This window comes from Stigmatopora argus, chromosome 8 (genome assembly GCF_051989625.1).
Source record: "Stigmatopora argus isolate UIUO_Sarg chromosome 8, RoL_Sarg_1.0, whole genome shotgun sequence".
NCBI lineage: Eukaryota > Metazoa > Chordata > Actinopteri > Syngnathiformes > Syngnathidae > Stigmatopora > Stigmatopora argus.
The window spans coordinates 11,870,399-11,889,490 of record NC_135394.1 but is presented as its reverse complement, the minus strand read 5'-3'; the positions used below and the strand labels follow the sequence as shown (position 1 = coordinate 11,889,490).

At 39.3% G+C, this 19,092-nt stretch overlaps 1 protein-coding gene across 2 annotated transcripts in view; it reads left to right on the top strand.

The window, feature by feature from the left end:
- The first annotated feature begins 6,257 nt into the window (after positions 1-6,257).
- lingo3a (leucine rich repeat and Ig domain containing 3a) overlaps positions 6,258-19,092 on the top strand; it is a 47,770-nt gene continuing 34,935 nt past the window's right edge. For both annotated transcript variants that reach the window (XR_013301207.1, XM_077606505.1), the window contains exons 1-2: positions 6,258-6,332; positions 17,063-17,181. The gene's annotated coding sequence lies outside the window, so the exon portion shown is untranslated. The remainder of the gene's footprint in view (positions 6,333-17,062; positions 17,182-19,092) is intronic.

Below are 19,092 nucleotides of genomic sequence, written 5' to 3'. Positions count from 1 at the left end.
TATACAATGCATCAATTGATTAAACAGCAATTAAGATGTCTTCTACCTGTCTTGTTATGTCGCGCTGCAATGCAAAGCTCGCATTATACCCGTTGTCAAATGCCTACTTTTGTCTTTGTGTTCAGATCCGCATTTAATTTGAACTCCACCTACCCCAAACAGCGTTTTCTTAATGTTTAACCTTGTATTTTAATGTTTTCTTTTGTCTCCTAATAATATTTCAATCTCCTAAAATATACGGCCAAAAGGAATTTTGTATTGATACATCGCTTAAAGTGCCAGTCCGTTAATTTGAAAAATTTCCTGTTCGCTTAACGTAAAAAAAACTAACATACCGACTTAAATCTCATAATATTCTAATATAGTAATATTATAATGTACGATTTACCATCAGCTGTCAGGCTCTTTAACAAAACAAATAGCTGAGTGTTAAGACCTACCGTATGCATGCATGTGTATGTATGTATATATGCTTATATATATGTATGTGTATGTATGTATATATATATATATATATATATATATACATATATATACATATATACATATATATACATATATATATATATATATACATATATATACATATATATACATATATATATATATATATATATATATATATATATATATATACACCGTATTTTCACGACTATAAGGCGCACTGCATTATAAGGCGCACCGTCAATGAATGACACATTTTATTTTTTTTCCCATATATAAAGCACACTGGATTATAAGGCGCCCTGTCTATTTTGGAGAAAATTTAAGACTCTCTCTCTCTCTCTATATATATATATATATATATATATTATATATATATATATATATATATATATATATATATATATATATATATATATATATAATATATATTATATCTATATCTATATCTATATATATATATATATATATATATACACCGTATTTCAGCAACACGCTTATTTTTTTAGATATTTATTCCTGTATTTATTTATTAACTTACTTATTACCTATCTATTTATGTCTAAAATGCCTTTCCTATTTCTGCATCCTCACCCTCTTGCTACTGTGACAACAAAATTTACCGAATACGGGATGAGTAAAGTTATCCAATCCAATCCAATATTACGACTAATATTATTTTTCACTCATCATATTATAATGTATGACTTGCGTTAGTTAGGTTAGGCTAATTAAGTCTCGCTTTCCACCGAGAGGGAAAAACAAGTGATTACCAAGCAGTGCATTGCTGTTTTGATTTTAATCTTTGACACGTACACAAAGTTTTGAAGTTTAACCTCATTTTAAAACTCCTCTACTTATTTTCCAAGATGTATATGTTTGCAGCCTTCATCCCAGCCGAGTGTTTTTAGGTCAATTTGACATGATTAGCCCTTTCCTAAAATTCTTCCCAAGTTGCCGCAGCAGTCTTCCCGCTCTAATTACCAGCTGTCTAATTAACTTGCATTTTGAGGCTGTTTATTGCTCCAGAGGAGTTTGTGCTTCTCGGGCTGTTAACGCTACTTGCTGCTGCTGCTGTTGATGATGATGATGTTACATGCACAATGTAGGCCAAAGACATGAAAGGATTTGGGGGATGCAATCGGGCTGGCCGCCATTCACCAGGCAATTGGCACGGATTTAGGATGTCGTTCTGCGGTTTCTTAGCTCCTCATTTGTATTTCAGTTTGTTTGGTTCGCTTGCGGCTCTGCAGCATTTTCTGATAGCGAGCAAGCTATAGCATGCACCCTTGAATTCAAATTTTCTTGTTTTGGTTGGCGATTCCCCAGACCTAAATCCAATGGAACACAGATATTTCAACCAAAGTTGAAAAATTAGTTGTTGTGATTTTTAAAAGAAAATTGGAACTCAGATTTTTAGTAGGATTCTTAATGGAAGCAGTTTTGGTCGTAAGAAGGATTGAGGGAAATCTGTTGTTCAGCTCATTTCTGTGAGAGCGATGGGGTCTGTGATTGGTAAACCAACAGGAAATTAAAGGGAAGGGTAGTTCTTACCTCACAGCTCAGATGGTGAGGTCGCTGTATCTCAACGGCTGGGAACCAGAACATTTCCGCCCGTTGTCACATATTACCTGCGGGTGTCTCCGGGCGTTTAATAGCTTTTCATTTTGTCCTGCTTCGGCCGTGCTGACTGTGTACTCTCGCTTCTGTACCCCAGTGTGATTGATGAACGCTCGTGAGGCCGCAGAGGACCTGAAGCTTATTGAGTGCCCGTGTAGCCTGAACAGGTCTGCTGGAAAAAGTGCTTCAACCAGCCGGCCTCTTTGTGGTATTTATCATTTGAAGTTGACTCGGGAGAAAGATTTCCTTGGGTAGAAACTAGTTTGGGGCCAGCAAAAACTTTAGAAACTGACCCGTGGTGAGCGAGAAAGATGGCTTTGACGACTTACAGTTGCTAACAAAGTGGCTTTAATATGCGTTAGCATCTTGAATCATTGCGGAAACTGTTTCAATCTCTTACCTGAATAATTTTCGTTATTTATTCCCACATTGTTCTTTCACTGAAAACTAAATTACTACACATAGGTACGAATAGCTAAATGTTTTTTTTTAACCATGTGCACAAAAACTGACATGACAAAACAATTAAATGCTGATTTGACAGAAATATGCATAAGTACGATTACTATCCTATCAAAATCAATAAGATCAAATTCAGTTCTACATAACAACTGTAGACAGGAAGTTATGCACAACAAAGGGAGGAGGTAAATATAGTGGAGAGTAGCCTGGAGCGTCTTTAAGCTCAAATAGAGAGAGGACAATAGATTATTTTTTTTTTGTATCCTGCTTCGTAGTAGTCATCCATCAAATAATGCTTACTCCCACTACAAGTGTTGTGTGATGCAGAAAAATGCAGAAAATTAAGTCCTCCCATGTTCGTGCAAGAATCAAGGACATTTTGGATTTAAAACTAGGGACAAATAAGTTTTATTTGTATTTAATCTTTTTATATATTCAATGTTTTTCATTTTTTTCAGTTTCTGCTAAATATTCACTAATATTACTGTAAGTAATACAAAATTCAAAAGCTTGGTTATCTTATTTTACTGATCAATTGTAATGTTTGCCATTTTATTTATTTGGTCTTTGCACATATATACATGTGTATATATGTGTGTATATGTATGTATATATGTGTGTATATGTATATATATATATATATATATATATGTGTGTATATGTATGTATATATGTATATATATGTGTGTATATGTATATATGTGTATGTATATATATGTATATGCATATGTATGTATATATATGTGTATGTATGTATATATATACATATATATGTATATGAATGTATATATACATATAGGTATATGTATATATGTGTATATATATGTGTATGTATGTATGTATGTATTTATATATATATGTATGTATATATATATATATATATATATATATATATATATATATATATATATATATATATATATATATATATATATGTATATATGTGTGTGTGTGTATATTTCATATACATGCATTTATTGTGCTTAACATTAGCTCACATTTGCTCGTTACAGCCACAAATTCACGCACTAATGGGTGCTGCTGTGCAAATAAATTCTAATCCTGAAAGGGCAAATTAAAGTTCATTCTCTTGCCCCAGGTCACTTTGGCAGAGGGTGGTCGTAACCAGGAATCGAACCGCTGACCCTTTGGGTCCAGCATGGCTTCAGCTTCCAACTGCCCCATGGCTAAGCTTAACATATTTACATAAAGAAGAAGAAAAAGCTTTATTTTGAACATTTGCATAACAGGGTTGCAGGAGATGGCATGAGACATGGGAGTAAGGCTACCTGTTTCATAAATATGTAATATATATATATATATATATATATATATATATATATAAAGAACTTAGAGACAAAGAAATTTAAAATAAGGAAATTTAAATTGTTCAATGTAATGTTTTTTTTTTAGAATAAATTTGGTCACTTCAGGCAGGACAAGAGACTGTTTAAATTTTCAGGAGTAATTCAGTCATTTCTGAACTGTATTTTTACGGTTCTCTCTCCTTAGTTTTTAAATGAGGTCTCAGAAGAAGTGCAGTGACCCAGAAACTGCAAATTTAACAATTTAGTATGTGTATTTAAAATATGAGTGGTAGGATGTAAAATATACTCCAACTGTGGAATGAGCTTTACTGTCACACTTTTTGTGGTTTTGACTTGACTTGTATAGACTAGCCATCATTTTCCACTCTGTTATCCACCCCTTAGTTGACCCCCACCCTCCTCCCGTGGGTCTGCTGACATTTGCTCAGGATGTTTTTTTGTGCATCACAAGCCACGCTCAGCTTAACTGGAGCGGCCACCCATCCTAATCGGCTCTCCTGGCCTGCGCTGTTAACGAGCTTAGAGCAAAGTGGAGCAGCGGTCAGCGAGGAAGAAAAAGAAAAAAAAAGATATATAGATATTTGGGGATTGGTACTTTGTGTTATGGAGATGCAGGGATGGACGAAATAGTTCCCTAATCTGCATATAAATAAAGCAGACCCTATCGTTTGCAGCGCCGCATTGTATTGTTAAGCTTGCGGAGGAATTTGAGTCGGGACAATTCAATTTTTTTCACTGGAGCTGGTCTTGGATATATTGTGTCGCGTTTGTCGGCGAGATATTGGTTTTTATTGGATACATGTTCCCCTGCTTAGGTAGTTTTGGCCAATGATTGCAGTATTATTGCTCGTGCGTGGGTTTGTTTTCAAGTCAAGACACTTGTGAGAATTGCAATGTGAAACTACAATGCTCCAAACCAAAAAACGTCCACAGTATTTTGGTCTCGGCCAACTTTGGACCCTTCATGGTGGGAAGGCGACCTTGCATACCTGTCAATCTCTGCCGATAACTGCCCTTATAAATGATTATGATTCCCCTTACAAACCCCCCAAAAACCTTACAAACACCGTACGAGTCGTACGGTGTTTGTAAGGTTTTTTGGGGGTTTGTAAGGGGAATCATAATCATTTATAAGGGCAGTTATCGGCAGAGGTTGACAGGTATGCCTTCGGCAAACTGAAAACAATATCGCAAGGTTGTCCGTTTTGTCATATTTTCACCCTAGCATAGCTACCAACTGAATGGTCATGCTAATTTGATAGAAATGATTAAATGAAGGCCAGAAGTCCATTCATTTGAAAAAAGGATGTCTGTAGTCGTACGTTTACTTTGCCCAGTTTCTTAGATTTGAAAGGAAGTGATTACTTTGAATTCGTACAGCAAAAAAGGCACCATTTGTGAAAAGACACACAAAATGCTTTTGTACTTAAAAAAAGCTTGTCCAAAGCAATAAAAAACGGTCAGTAAATCACATTTTTTTACATTTTCCCTGAAGTCCCTGGTTTCCTCCGGAATGAATCACATCTCTTCTTTTTAGCGCAGTATGGATTTAGCCGATTTTGTTTTAAAGAAACCCAAAAGCGCTTCCTAATCTGCCCGCAGTGCTCCTCTCAGCCTCCATCTGCATAAGACGTGGGAGGCTATTACATGCACTCTCATTTGATAATATCCAGGCACTTATCATTGAAAAAGTAGACTAGCAGTGCTATGAAAGCCTCAAATGAAGCAAACGGGGAGATGTTTTTATCTCCTCGTTGCATGTTAGCCTGCAGCATAACGCTCACGTCGATAAAGGAAGGGGCGAAAAAGCTTTTCTTTCCCCCTCTAATGATATTTTTTTCCAGTGTAAACAAAAGCTGGGATGACATATGGGTGAAAGCATGCTGTAATTTATTTTCTAGATCATTTTTTGTTGTTATTGGGTTGGTTGCTTTTATTACTTTCTGTAAAAATTCACCTCTATCAGCTCTGAATGGCGAACAGTTTGCAGCATCCATCTGCGTGTGTGCATGCGAGCGCGCAAATGAAAGTCCAAATTAGTGCGTGCGAATCGGCATCATGCTTGACCTTAAAATCTCATACTGCAGCAAAACAACAAAAAATGGAGAGGAAATAGCAGGAAGGCCTTTGATGTAAAATCCTCAAATTTTAATGAACCTAATGAGGATGAAGCGGTTCAGAAAATGAGAGGAGATTAGAGAGATTTTAATGAGTGTAAATTCTGACTCGGTTAACTGAATGTGCCACTTGAGAGGCGAAAAAATGGGGACTGTCACTTGAACTACGCTGGGTAAATCCTGCCTAAATTTGACATCTGTGACCAAATGCACGTAATCCCCACGGATGCCTTTTAACAGGCCGACATTTTTTTTTCTTTACTTCAAGTTATTTTCGTCTCCTTTCAGAAATTGCACAAAGCGACATCACTGTGATACGCTGATGTTGGAACGCATGCTTCATCATCCTTCCCAAAATAGAGTAAGTCTCCTTATAATTCACTTCTATCTTTATTTTGAGACATTGAAAAGTCATTTTGTGCACAATCTAAAGCAGGGGAGTCAGACTCGGGTTGGTTCGCGGGCCGCGTTAACGTCAACTCAATTTCATGTGGGCCAGACCATTTTAGATATAATATTTAGATATTTTTTTTATATAAATTGATTAAAAGAACTGGATTAAAATCCCTGAATATTCAGTTTTTTATAGATCTAAAACAATGTTTATTTTAGCTTTATTTATATATTTTTAGATTGTACAAAATGATTTTTGAACTAAAAAAACAGAAAAAATCGATTAAAAAATTACAATTCTTGATTTAAAAGGGAGAAAATCATGAAATTTAATATACATCTTTACTCGTCATTTTAATTTGATCCTAAAACAGAAAGTCGCCACTAATGATTTACTTTCCCGGCCACACAAAATGATGCTCCGGGCCATATTTGGCCCCCGGGCCGTCACTTTGACACGTGATCTAATGCGATCCAATGTAAGAGGCAATAACATTCTGTATTTTCTGGGATAATATTGCTCCCGGTTTATTTAACAAGGTGGTTAAAGTCTCGCAAAAAAAGGCCTTTTTTACTGAGTAGCACCTCAAAGTCAAGCACATTATCATTTGCATCCCATGTTGTGATCTATTCTCATAAATCCCAAGTCCACATACAACATGCAGAAGGGTTTATACCAGGGGTGTCAGACTCGGTTCGCGGGCCGCGTTAACGTCAACTCGATTTCATTTGGGCCAGACCATTTTAGATATAATATTTAGATTTTTTTAAATAAATGGATTAAAAGAACTGTATTAAAATCCCTGAATATTCAGTTTTTATAGATCTAAAGCAATGTTTATTTTAGCTTTTTTTAAATATATTTTTTGATTTTACAAAATGATTTTTGAACTAAAAACAAAGAAAAAAAATATTAAAAAATTATAATTATTGATTTAAAAGGGGGAAAATCAGGAAATTTGATATACATCTATACTCTTCATTTTAATTTGATCCTAAAACAGAAAGTCGGCAATCATGATTTACTTTCCCGGGCCACACAAAATGATGTGGCGGGCCAGATTTGGCCCCCGGGCCGCCACTTTGACACATGTGCTCTATACATTGCCCTCCAATGGAACTGTTCATGTATTTGGATATGTTAGCGTTGTACCCATTCGAGTCCAGAGAGTTTATGCAAGTATTTGGAGGCTTAGCCTTCCTGCTGCTGACATTAAGCAGTTTAAAGTCACTCTGTCTTTGAGTCACCATTTACAAAGGTGGAAATGAGCAGCGCAGCCGACTAATCCTGCCCTCAGTCTTTCCTGGCCAGATCTTTATTTACTCCTGACGGCTCTAAACCGTGATCACATTTTCAACCATTGGTCGCCATTCACGCTCCCTTTGGCCAGTCAAGTGAATGTTCTCCCCCCACTGCTCATGCTGAGCCGGAGCATTGCTCAGCATCAACCCCCACCCACTCCTTCAGGGAGTCATCAATAGTTGACCAAAGCCTTGATTTGTTGTCTCGGCTGAGCGGACCATCTATTTGCCGAGACGGAGAAGGCGTCGAGAGATGGAGTGGTTTTGAAATTGGATTAGGACAAGAGGTAGATTAATCAAAGCCACTGCTGGTGACACGCAGACAACTTGGCCAATTTCCCTCTGATTCCTGTCTGGCAGATCAATAGGACACCTTTTTTTTCACCCCCTGTAACGTTTGTTGTCTCCCGCCAAAGAAGTAGTACACAGGAGTAGAAGGCTTAGCGCCCGGGATTGTTATTGTTTTTTTTCGTTGGCTCATTCTGTGCTAGATGGAAAAAAATGTTTCGACGTTTTTTTTGTTTTTCTGGCCAAGGGTTGAGAAAGATGCTGTTTCGTGAAGGTTATATTTGTAGATAAGGTTATCTCATTGGCTGTCTTGGACTGTGGTAGATGTCTAATCTATTGGAACTGGGAGAGATGGAAGTGGATGATTGAGTTGTAGATTGATGGCCATTACAGTCGATGCGTACTAATTCAAATGAGGCGGAATAAAGAAACTCAGCGGTAGTATTTTATCGTGACCGGACGTTTGGTCGACCGGACGTTTGGTAGAACGGACGTTTGGTAGAACGGGCGTTTGGTAGAACGGGCGTTTGGTAGAACGGACGTTTGGTAGAAAAGACGTTTGGTAGAACGGACGTTTGGTCGCTGGGTTCGCTCGCTGTTAAATTATGACAGAGAGTTTACTGTTGATATTTTGATATGAGATATTTAGATATTAAACTCACTCTCTCTCTCTCATGATTATAATTTTGAGAGCTGGTTTCAACAGTAACAACCCGGCGACCAAACGTCCGTTCTACCAAAGGTCTGGTCGACCAAACGTCCGGGACCAATTGTATTTCGACCAAACGTCCGAGTACCGTATTTTATAGTATTGCCATTAAGACGAGGAGGTGTTGCTGGTGGAATTGATGCTATAAAGACTAAAAGTATTGATATGTATGCATTAGAACTACTGAGAGGATTTCATAATCATAACAGGGAAAATGGACCGGAACAAGAAAATTTGATAGGAACCATTGTTGAAAATATTGCTGATTGTAATAAAATTTGTGAAAAATGAGAAACTGCAGGGAAGAATATCTCAGTCCAAGAATGTACTTTGCAAGAAATCTGATCAATCTGTGAAAATAATGTATCTACATAAAATAGTCAAACTTAATATATATATCGCTTTAACCACAAGACCTTATTTCATTTTGACTGTACATCGCATGCATACTACAGCAAGATGCTTGCAACTGCTCTAGTTTGACTAACTACAAAGTCAATCAGTCTGCTTTAATGCTCCATTATATCAATCTTAGATTACTTACTGATGAGAGGCTGTAATTCTGACGGTTTGCAGTATTTAAAGTTAAAAAAAAAGCTCTCTAAACGATTGAGGAATTGTAGTTTTCTGCTTCAAGGGCTTATTCTCCCCTCATAACGCCTTCATCTCCGCTGGTATCTAATATTGCAAATTATTTTGTTTTTGTGCTCTCACATTGGCAGTGTTTGCATGCAAGCAGACACGCATGCCTTGAGGTTGGACAGTGCGAGGGACAGATGGATTCTTCTCAACACGCACACTTTCAAAGGTCACCGCGGCGGCCCGAATCCCAAAAATGAGCCAAAAATAAAATCAAAACTTCCATTCCCTAAATAAAGTCGTTAAATATACATCCACTTCATTTCCAACAGAGAGCGGCTTTCTATAACGTTGCCCGTGTTCCAAATACGCACAAATGCATTCCCAAGGGGATAACGCAAAGCCCACCTAAAGCCCACCGCAGCCCGGCCTTGTCATGGCGTGCGTGCCTGCATTGGCCTCCGCTGCGGGCTGCACATTCAGAGATCGGCTGTGCTCGCGTTCTCATTAGCTGGCCCGGCAAGTAAATCCAGACGCCGGGGATCATGGGAATTCGAACGGAAGCCAACTCGGTCGTCGCATCCTCGAAACATTGTGCCGTGTCCTTGAGAAAATGCGATTATGCGTTCCGGTATTCTAACTACAGTTCGGAGACGATTAAAACTAAATGTGCTTAATGGCGTTGTCATACACCCAAAGAATTAAATTGCAAAGTAGTAAAGATAGTTTGGAAGTCACAGTAAAATCTTAAGGGGAACTTTACTGATTTTGATTGGTTAGACTTCGCTCAGCCACTAGGTGTAGTCTTTTTCAGTGTAAACTAAACAAACAAACAAAAACAAAAAAACAAAAGTGCTAAAGTTTTTATCTATTTGATGTTTTTCTTCCTTTTAGTTTCATTGGGGTGCCAGCCAGCAATTTTGATGTTTTTTCCCCCAAGAAACTCAATTTTCCTTTTATTGGAAAAGCTCTTAATACATGTTGTGTATGAAATTGCTCCAACACAAACACTGCCGATTTGAGCCTCTATTACTTTTTCATCCAACCAAGAGAAGTGATTAGTGGATTGAGCACATAGAAGTGGACCAGCCTATAAATAGCCTATTCAGAGTTTTGATCAAAACAACTTATTAAATAATGCTTTGAGCAAGCGACCAATGCCAATGAAGAGTTGTTAACAACAACATAGGAACCGAAACAACTAGGCCTTAATACCTGTCAATGGCAGTGAACATTTTTCTCGTGTTTTATACGTTTTATGATCATTTCAAATTGTGTACTCTGTATAACAACTTTTGTATGGGATTTTTTTAAGTACGTTTTTTGTAAAACCGATCTCGTTGTACCCATTTCAAGCATGATATGCGCACGCTCATTCCCCTTTCACCTGTCCGCCTTTTCAGTATATAAATATATTGTGTCAGCAAGCAATGTACACAAACTGTCAAGCTGTCAGTGTCATACATCTACAGAATCTTGAATTTACTGAATACTGATTGGGCACCCAATCCACTTTGGAGAAAATTTTAGACTTTTAAGTGCGCCCTTTTTGAGTAATGTGCTGCGTTGCATTTGTACGTTTTTTAAATCGATTAATAAGGGGAATTGCGATCATTAATAAGAGGAGCAATTGGCCGAGGTTGACAGGTATGATATACGATGAAAAATACTATAGAGGAAGAAACTTTTACTGTAACACAAACTGTAGTATTATTATTATAGAATACAATATTCAGTAGTTAACTCCCAGTTTTCCATTAGTATATATTAGTTCATTGCTGACTTATTTATTTTTATTTGTGTATTCTTAACGACGCATTCATGCTAATGTTTCCACGGTTCGTGTACGTCTTTTACGCCTGTTCTACTTTTGGAACTCTGCTGAGCTGTAACCTATGGCTTGTATTGTTTATAAATAACATGCAGATCATATTGGGGAAGAGTCACTGGCAGCTTTCCCAGTTTAAATGAACTGGACGTCTGTCTCCGTCAAAAGCTGCTAATGAGTCAATGACCGTAAATTTAGTAAATAACCTTGGCGCCTCCCCCAAAATTCATTAACGAAAGCAATGATTTTATGAGGGTTCATTTGGGAGGCACATAGCGAGAGATGAAATGGAGCAACATGAAAAGCAGAATGAGAAGAAATGACCTGTCAAAAGGTGCTACGTGACTATAAATGAAAAGGCTCTCGCACATCATGAAGAAAAACAGCCGGCAGGTTCACATCGTCCATCAACACAAGTGAGCGCTTTGCTCTCCCAACGAGCTGAGGCAGCAAACGAGGGGCAAGGTGGAAGATCGGTCGTGGTGGGAAGGGAGGAGGGGGACCTGCAATATCAGATTGGTCCTACTAAATTTCAGATCGGAAAGCAGTTTTGCAAATGTTCAAATTGGCGGTCTCGTGAAAGCATCGGGACCGCTTTGACCGATAATTTTGCCTGATTCAAATAGTGCGGCGTTCAGACGGTAGCTCTTAATACACCAATCCATTTTTTGGGGGGTGAAATCGCATCTTTTTGGGGTAACTATTCAGAATACCGCTTCCCTTGGTGGCCTGAAAAATGTCGCAGAAGTGAAGAAAAGCAATAATATAAGTTAGAACAAGAAGCGCGTAGAGAAATATTTTACAGTAATACCTCGTTTATCACGGTGAATAGGTTCCAAGACCAGGCGCAATAGGTGAATAACCACGGTCTAGGGACAGTGTATTATGATGTCTATTTAATATTTTTTGGACTCTCTAACCATTCTGTGCTATCATTCAACCACTTGAGTCGAATAAATCCCCCCCAAAACCACGGCATTGGGTCAACTCACCCTGCGATAGCCTGAGTTTGTCACCTTAATTGGCTGAAACTGTAGCGTGTCATGTTGCCAAGCCAGCAGCTTTGAAAATTGCATGCGAAGAAAGTCCATCTTTAAAAAATGGTCACACGAGCACTTAAGGAGGCTTTGTTCTCCTCGAGGGCGGAAGGACGAGCCAACGTTTACAGCCGATATCTTACACGTTACACGCACATCTTGTCAATGCACGATGATTATTTGGCTCCAGGCTGTTGTCATGTTAAGCATCCCGCTCATTGGGGACATTAGTTTAAATTTATATGGGACTTGAAGCTAACAAGCTCATCTGCTCACATCTATGCCTATAATCAAGGCAACGTGACAAAGCTGAAAACAAAACAAAAAAAATAAAGTAAAATATTGACAACGGTTAATCTTTTCATTATTTTTATAAAGGCAAAATCTTTGTATTGGATCTTGTTAGATTGCTTGTAGGTGTTTGCTTTGAAATGTGGTGGCCTTTATGTTATATCTCGCCACTAAAATAATGAGGATTTAAAGCAGGGGTCTCAAACTTGCGGCCCGCGGGCCAACTGCGGCCCGCGGGCCAACTGCGGCCCGCGGGACGATAATTTGCGGCCCCCGTCTTAATATGAAAGATCGATTTTTTTTTTTTTTTTTAATTTTTTTTTAATTTTTTTTTTTTTTTTTTTTAAACCCCTTTCCCCATGATGGCGCCGTTTAAGTGGCAGACAGTGGCAGTAGCTCTGTCCACTCATGTTTTTCTTGTTTTACAGCATGCTTTACATGAAAAATTAGAGGGAACATTGACATGCACCTGCTTGTGGCAGGTGTGATACTGGTGTGCCGATAGCGAGCAATGATGATGTCGTGACCGGATGATTCGCCTAAAGACGTTTCGCCGACGGACGTTTGACAGACGGACAGGTCGTACTAGTATTTGTTAGTTTAATGATTAAATACAAATACTAGTATTTGTATTTAATCATTAAACGCTGTTTTCAGCTGGATTTGACCGAATTTGAGAGCATTTTGAGGTTGAAAAACTTGTACACACACGATCCGGCGGGGCGAGCGTTCGAATCCCGTTTCGGCGAAACCTCCGTTCGGCCGAATGAACGTTCGGTGGAACGTCCATTCGGCGACCTGCCCGTCTGTCAAACGTCCGTCGGCGAAACGTCTTTAGGCGAATCATCCGAGTACCGATGATGTCGCTCACACTGGTACTCAGTGCGCTCAGGGAGTTTGTCTTTCTGCTCAGACCAACAAAAAATTAGAGGGAACTTTGGTTCGGAGCTGAATGAACCAATCACGGTGAGGTATACGGCTCTGGAGGGCGGGACATCGGCCGGGCTGTCCAGTGCCTCGCTCACTCACTCATTCATTCCTCCAATCAGCTGGGCGGAGGAGAAGCCGTGAGGCCGATCCCTCCGCTCGGCGCGCACACTCCTCCGCTGCTCTCAGCATAGAACTGAATGAGGCGCTATGATCCGTGATCCAGCCTGTGTCAGTGTCTGTAGCCATCTCCGCGATTGAAACGGAGAGCGAAAGTGCACATGCGCCACAAACCCGCGCGACTGAATGTGAAAGATCAACCCGAGACTCATTCCAAGTGGAAAAACATATTACAGAGCCCCAGAGATGTCTCTTTCAAAGCCTGCCGTGAAGAGAAAGGTCGGTGATGAGCACAGACAGTTTCAAGAAAAGTGGGGAGTGCAATATTTCTTTGTTGAACACAGGGGCACCCCGACGTGTCTCATTTACACTGAAAAAGTTGCGGTGCACAAGGAATACAATTTGAAACGTAATTGTACTATGAGACATGCTGAGGAGTACGAAAAATACCAGGGAGATGAGAGAGCCAACCAGGTTGCCAGTCTTAAAACACGTCTTCTGAGGCAACAGGATCTCTTCAAGAAGGCTACCAAAGACAGTAATGCAGCAGTCAAAGCTAGCTACGCCGTTTGTGAGTTGATTGATCCTGTGCTAAGTGATCCCAAATGGCTCATGGACTTGGCTTTTTTTGTTGATATCACACATGAGCTTAATGTACTGAACAAGAAGCTACAAGGCCAGGGGCAACTTGTCAGTGCTGCCTATGACAACGTGAGAGCATTCTGCACTAAACTTGTGTTATGGAAAGCCCAGCTCTCTCAGACAAACCTTTGCCATTTCCCAGCATGCAAGGCTCTCGTGGATGCAGGCACACCATTCAATGGTGAGAAGTATGTTGAGGCCATTTCGAAGCTACAGGAGGAATTTGATCACAGATTTGCAGACTTCAAGACACACAAAGCCACATTTCAAATTTTTGCGGACCCCTTCTCCTTTGATGTGCAAAATGCCCCTCCTGAGCTTCAAATGGAGCTCATTGACCTGCAGTGCAACTCTGCACTCAAAGCCAAGTTCAGGGAGGTGAGTGGAGAAGCAGACAAGCTTGGGCAATTTTTGAGAGAGTTGACCCATAGCTTCCCTGAACTTTCCCGAAGGTTCAAGCGGAACATGTGCCTTTTTGGGAGCACATACTTGTGTGAGAAGCTCTTCTCCACCTTGAACTTCAATAAGTCCAAGTACAGGTCCAGACTTACTGATGAGCATCTTCAAGCTCTACTGAGGGTCTCCACTGCTTCCTCCCTCAAGCCAAATGTGACTATGTGAGAAGAAGCGCTGCCAGGTCTCTAGCAGCAAGGAGTAGGCAAAAGAAGCCGTGTTCAGAATATTTCATGTTCAATGTTCCATTCAAGTTCAGAAAGTTAAAGGTTAAAGAGCTGTTAATACAGACATTTGAAACGGAATAAAAATAATTCATTTTCTCTACTTAGCCAGCCAGTGTATATCTACTGTATGCTCATTAGTATTATTTGGTTTTATATTACTGATTGATTTATTTTTTATTCATCTTTAATTTAATTTATTTAATTCATTATTTTTTGTTAAAAAATAAAGATATTTGATAACGTTGGAAAGTTTTATCAGTGCTTTTCTTGTGGAAATCCTGATGCGGCCCAGTCTCACCCAGACTCGGCCTCTAGCGGCCCCCAGGTAAATTGAGTTCGAGACCCCTGATTTAAAGCATAAGGAAAGTTGTTTTCAACCATCCTGACATGACCAGGCAGGTCATTTCCTCGCGCACCTGCTGCTTCCTTGCTTTCAGTCCACACACAACCATCAATTATTGATCATTCCATTGAAGTGCTGCACCATCCGTCGAGCTCGCGCGACCTCCAACTGTCGTCGAGGTAGACGTTAAACGCCAAATTAGTCGCTCTTAATTTCTACTGTTTTCCCAACGGCGAGACGTGCAATGTCCAATGTGTTTTTCCCCTGACACTGGCACGACGCCACCAGCCAGGTTTCCGTGACCTTCACCCTCTGACGTGTCCCAGGAGTCCGCCGGCCGTCTCCGGAGTGTCTCAGAACTGGCGCTGACCCAGAAACGTGGCGCTCGCGGTCACTTTTGTTCTGCTCCTTTGTGCCTTGACAATGTCGGGGTCATTTTTCACCCTGCGTTGTTTATTACATTGCACTTGCATTCTGCAGCTGTCTAGAAGTACACGACATCAAACACTGGCTAGTATTTTCTATTTCTGGAGGACCAAAATAGGATGATAAAAACAATTGTAAAAGAAATATCCTTGAATATCTGATCATCATTATTTTGAATGGACATGGTGAGCAACCAATAGGGCAACAGGTCAAATCAAAGAACCACTTAAGCTCCACTTCTTTAAACATTATTTCACAGGAGGAAACGGATTTCATTCTGCATGCCCTATGCCCTAGCAACTCCCCCACTCCCTCGCATCTTTTTATTGTTTATTATCGTTGTTCCTGCTTGGTCTGATCTCTGATGACTCACTAACCTCCGTCCGAGGCCAAGAGGCGAGGGACTGTGCGAATCTAGTCACGAAAAACGCTATCACGCAAGCACCCGACAGCTCTGGCCTATTAGTCACCATGCTTTGGCCTGGCTGTATCGTGCAAATAAATCTCAACCTCGAGTCAGAAATAAAAGTTGCAAGAAAAAAATGATTTTACACTATACTTTTTTTTTCTTGGTAAGGAAAAACGTCTTTCAATCATGTTTTTCATTTCAAAAGGAAACAAAATATATTTTTAAATTATGTTCAATATTAAAGTGAAAAACTGAAAATATTTGTATATTATTTTTAGATTTTACAAAATGCTTTTTTAACTAATAAAAAAAAATGGATTCAACAGTTTCAATGATTGATTTAAAAGGGGGAAAATCAGGAAATATAATGTACATATGTAATCTTCATTTGAATTTTATCTTAAAAGAGAAAGACGGCACTCTTGATTTACTTTCTCGGGCCGCACAAGATGATGCGGAGGGGCCAGATTTGGCCCCTGGGCTGCCACTTTGACACCAGTACTTTAATGTATAATGTTTTTTCTTGGTTTCTGATCAATTTCAAAAACTGCCCACCAAAACTGCAGCTTATGCTCCATTGTGGCTTATATTTTTTTTACACTTTTCATTTTGCATTCTTTGGCTAGTGCGCCTTATACTCCTGTGCGCCTTATATTTAAAAAAAAAATCTCTTTCATTGTGTGCTTTTGCTACTCCGATTTAGCGTCCGATAAATATGCTATGTCGTATTGTGTTCCTACCGTATAACAACAGATTTTAATGATTTACAACTCTACTCTTGAAATGAATTACTAACTAGTCTCATTAAAATTTACAATGCTGTCATATGGATGCCCCCCTGAAAATGTTTTTATAGCTCATGTTGTTATTTATGTCGCCTGGCGCCGTTGAAATCATCACATCTCCGTGAGCGATTGCTCATATGCTCGTCGCATTTTCATGTGGCGCGCGAGGAAAGCTCTCGCCGAGGAAAGACGTTGGCAACATTGCCACCTCTGAGCTCAGCTCGCCTTACCCGCAGGCTAACGCGCAGAGTGGCGAGCACATTACTCACGCGGCTTGATGAGCCAACACACAAGCCCACAAGAGTCACAAGTGCCTTTGCTCTTTCTTTCAGTGGGGCATCGCAATGGTCGCGGCTCTGCAGCCAGATGGCCAACGCACGGCATGAGGCTGCCAGGCTCAAGGACGCATTTCTGAGCATGCACACTTCAAACTAGTGTGCATGTTAAGCAGGTAAGCACACAATGTTTCACACGATTTACAGATCCAATCGTCTGGTGTGTATCGGGCCAGAAGCGTAATGGTCAAAATTGAAGGCCTTCCTTATTGATAGCTAGTCTACAAACTGACAGTTGATACTTCAATTCAAGCGTCGTCCAAGACTCATTTTATTAACTCAAGGTCATGTTTCCTTTCTTGTCACTCCAGTTACACTATGTGGCATGTAAAAGAATGCAATCATTAAATAATAAAGAGCCAAATGATAGATAACCTCTTAATAAGTCATTGTGTAAGAGCTTCACAGTGGAGACTTGAGATACTGCCGTTTGGATTTAGACTGCATTTTTGTTGAAATTAGCTTTTTTTTCTCCTGATGTTAGCTTTTGTTTGTTTTTTTGTTTGTTTCGCTTTCACTTGCAAGCAGAAATTTGAGGTGAAAATGCTGTTTATAGTAGCAGACATTGATCCGTTATTTGAAAAAGAGGCTTCAAACTGTTTATTGCCACTCATAGTTCATTTTTCTCTGTCAAAATAGATATATTTTAATGAAAATGACCATTTTAAAATAACACCACTTTGCCATCTTAATTTGAAATGCCATAGACTGCTAATAAATAGCAAAGCTGCCAGTGTTGGAATGTGTCAAGGGATATTTAAACACCAACTATGCTGCAACACATGTAGATGGACAATGTCAGAAAACTCTAAAAAGTCCTGTAAAAAAATGACTAAAACGTTTTTGTTCTCATCTTACTAGAACATTTGCAAATATTATACATTATATTATTTTATAGTTCTAAAAAAGCGATTTCCCTAGTGTAATACATTCAAAATATCGCTTCAAATTCAAATTTAGGCTCTTCTCTTGTCAGATTGAATGTTTTTTTTTCTAATGTTGCCACTGAGAAAGAGCCAACGGTTTCATTTCATGGGCAAACATTTTTTTCCCTCAAGAAAAACAAACTTGTTCATTCCAAGACCGTGTCATCTACAAACATGTCTGCAGGGGGGTATGTTGTCAGACCACGGAGCAGCCACTTCACAAAAGTCATTATTCCTCCGCATCAAACATTTCTTTTGTGTTCGCTTTCCAGCAATGGTTGTGTGGGCGTTGTGGACTCTCGCCTCTCTGGTTTGTTTGCTTTTATTTTGATGGAACGGGAGCCCACTAATGGGACTGACATCTTTACTTTGCCTAAGGTGGAGTAGTTTGTTGTTGTTGTCTCCACAAACGAGAGTTTTGTAGATGTAAAATAAATATATAAAAAGCAGTAGCCTTTGGTCAACTATACTGTGCGGAAAATGTAAGTGCTTGCTCTGTTTGGGTGGGCTATGATTGGGTCCCACAGGGGGGACATACAGTGAATTCAGTTGCAATTTTTACTGTATTAATTCGTCATTCATGACCCCAGAAATGAACTAGATACCATTGACTGAGATTCACATATGCCATTTTTATTTCTTGTGCTTTACGCCATTGGCATTTCAACATTTTACATTGACATTTTTGTATTTCATATATATTTTAGCCCTCAAATTCACATTCTGCATGTAATCTCTCCAGAAATAGGCACCTCTGGCAGCTATTCATATGCATAAAGTGCAATTTTGTCTGGTACAAGAAGGTGACAAAGTAGGTGAGTTCGTCGGAGTTAGCGAACGGTCCAATTGAACCAAAATAAATAAATGGAAAATAGACTATTAGAACTGCCACAAAGAAGAACCACATCTACAATTTCTGTGCCTGCCTAGGGTGGCCATCCACTAGATCTGTGCCTGCCAAAATCTTTCTTGAGCTGTCAAAGGGAAGTAATAAAAAGGTAGCCATGGGTGAAGAAACAATGTGTGAGGGATTTACTCTATATATGCAGCGTATTGGACCAAATCTCAAAGGGACCTCATAAAAATGTACTAAAATGATCG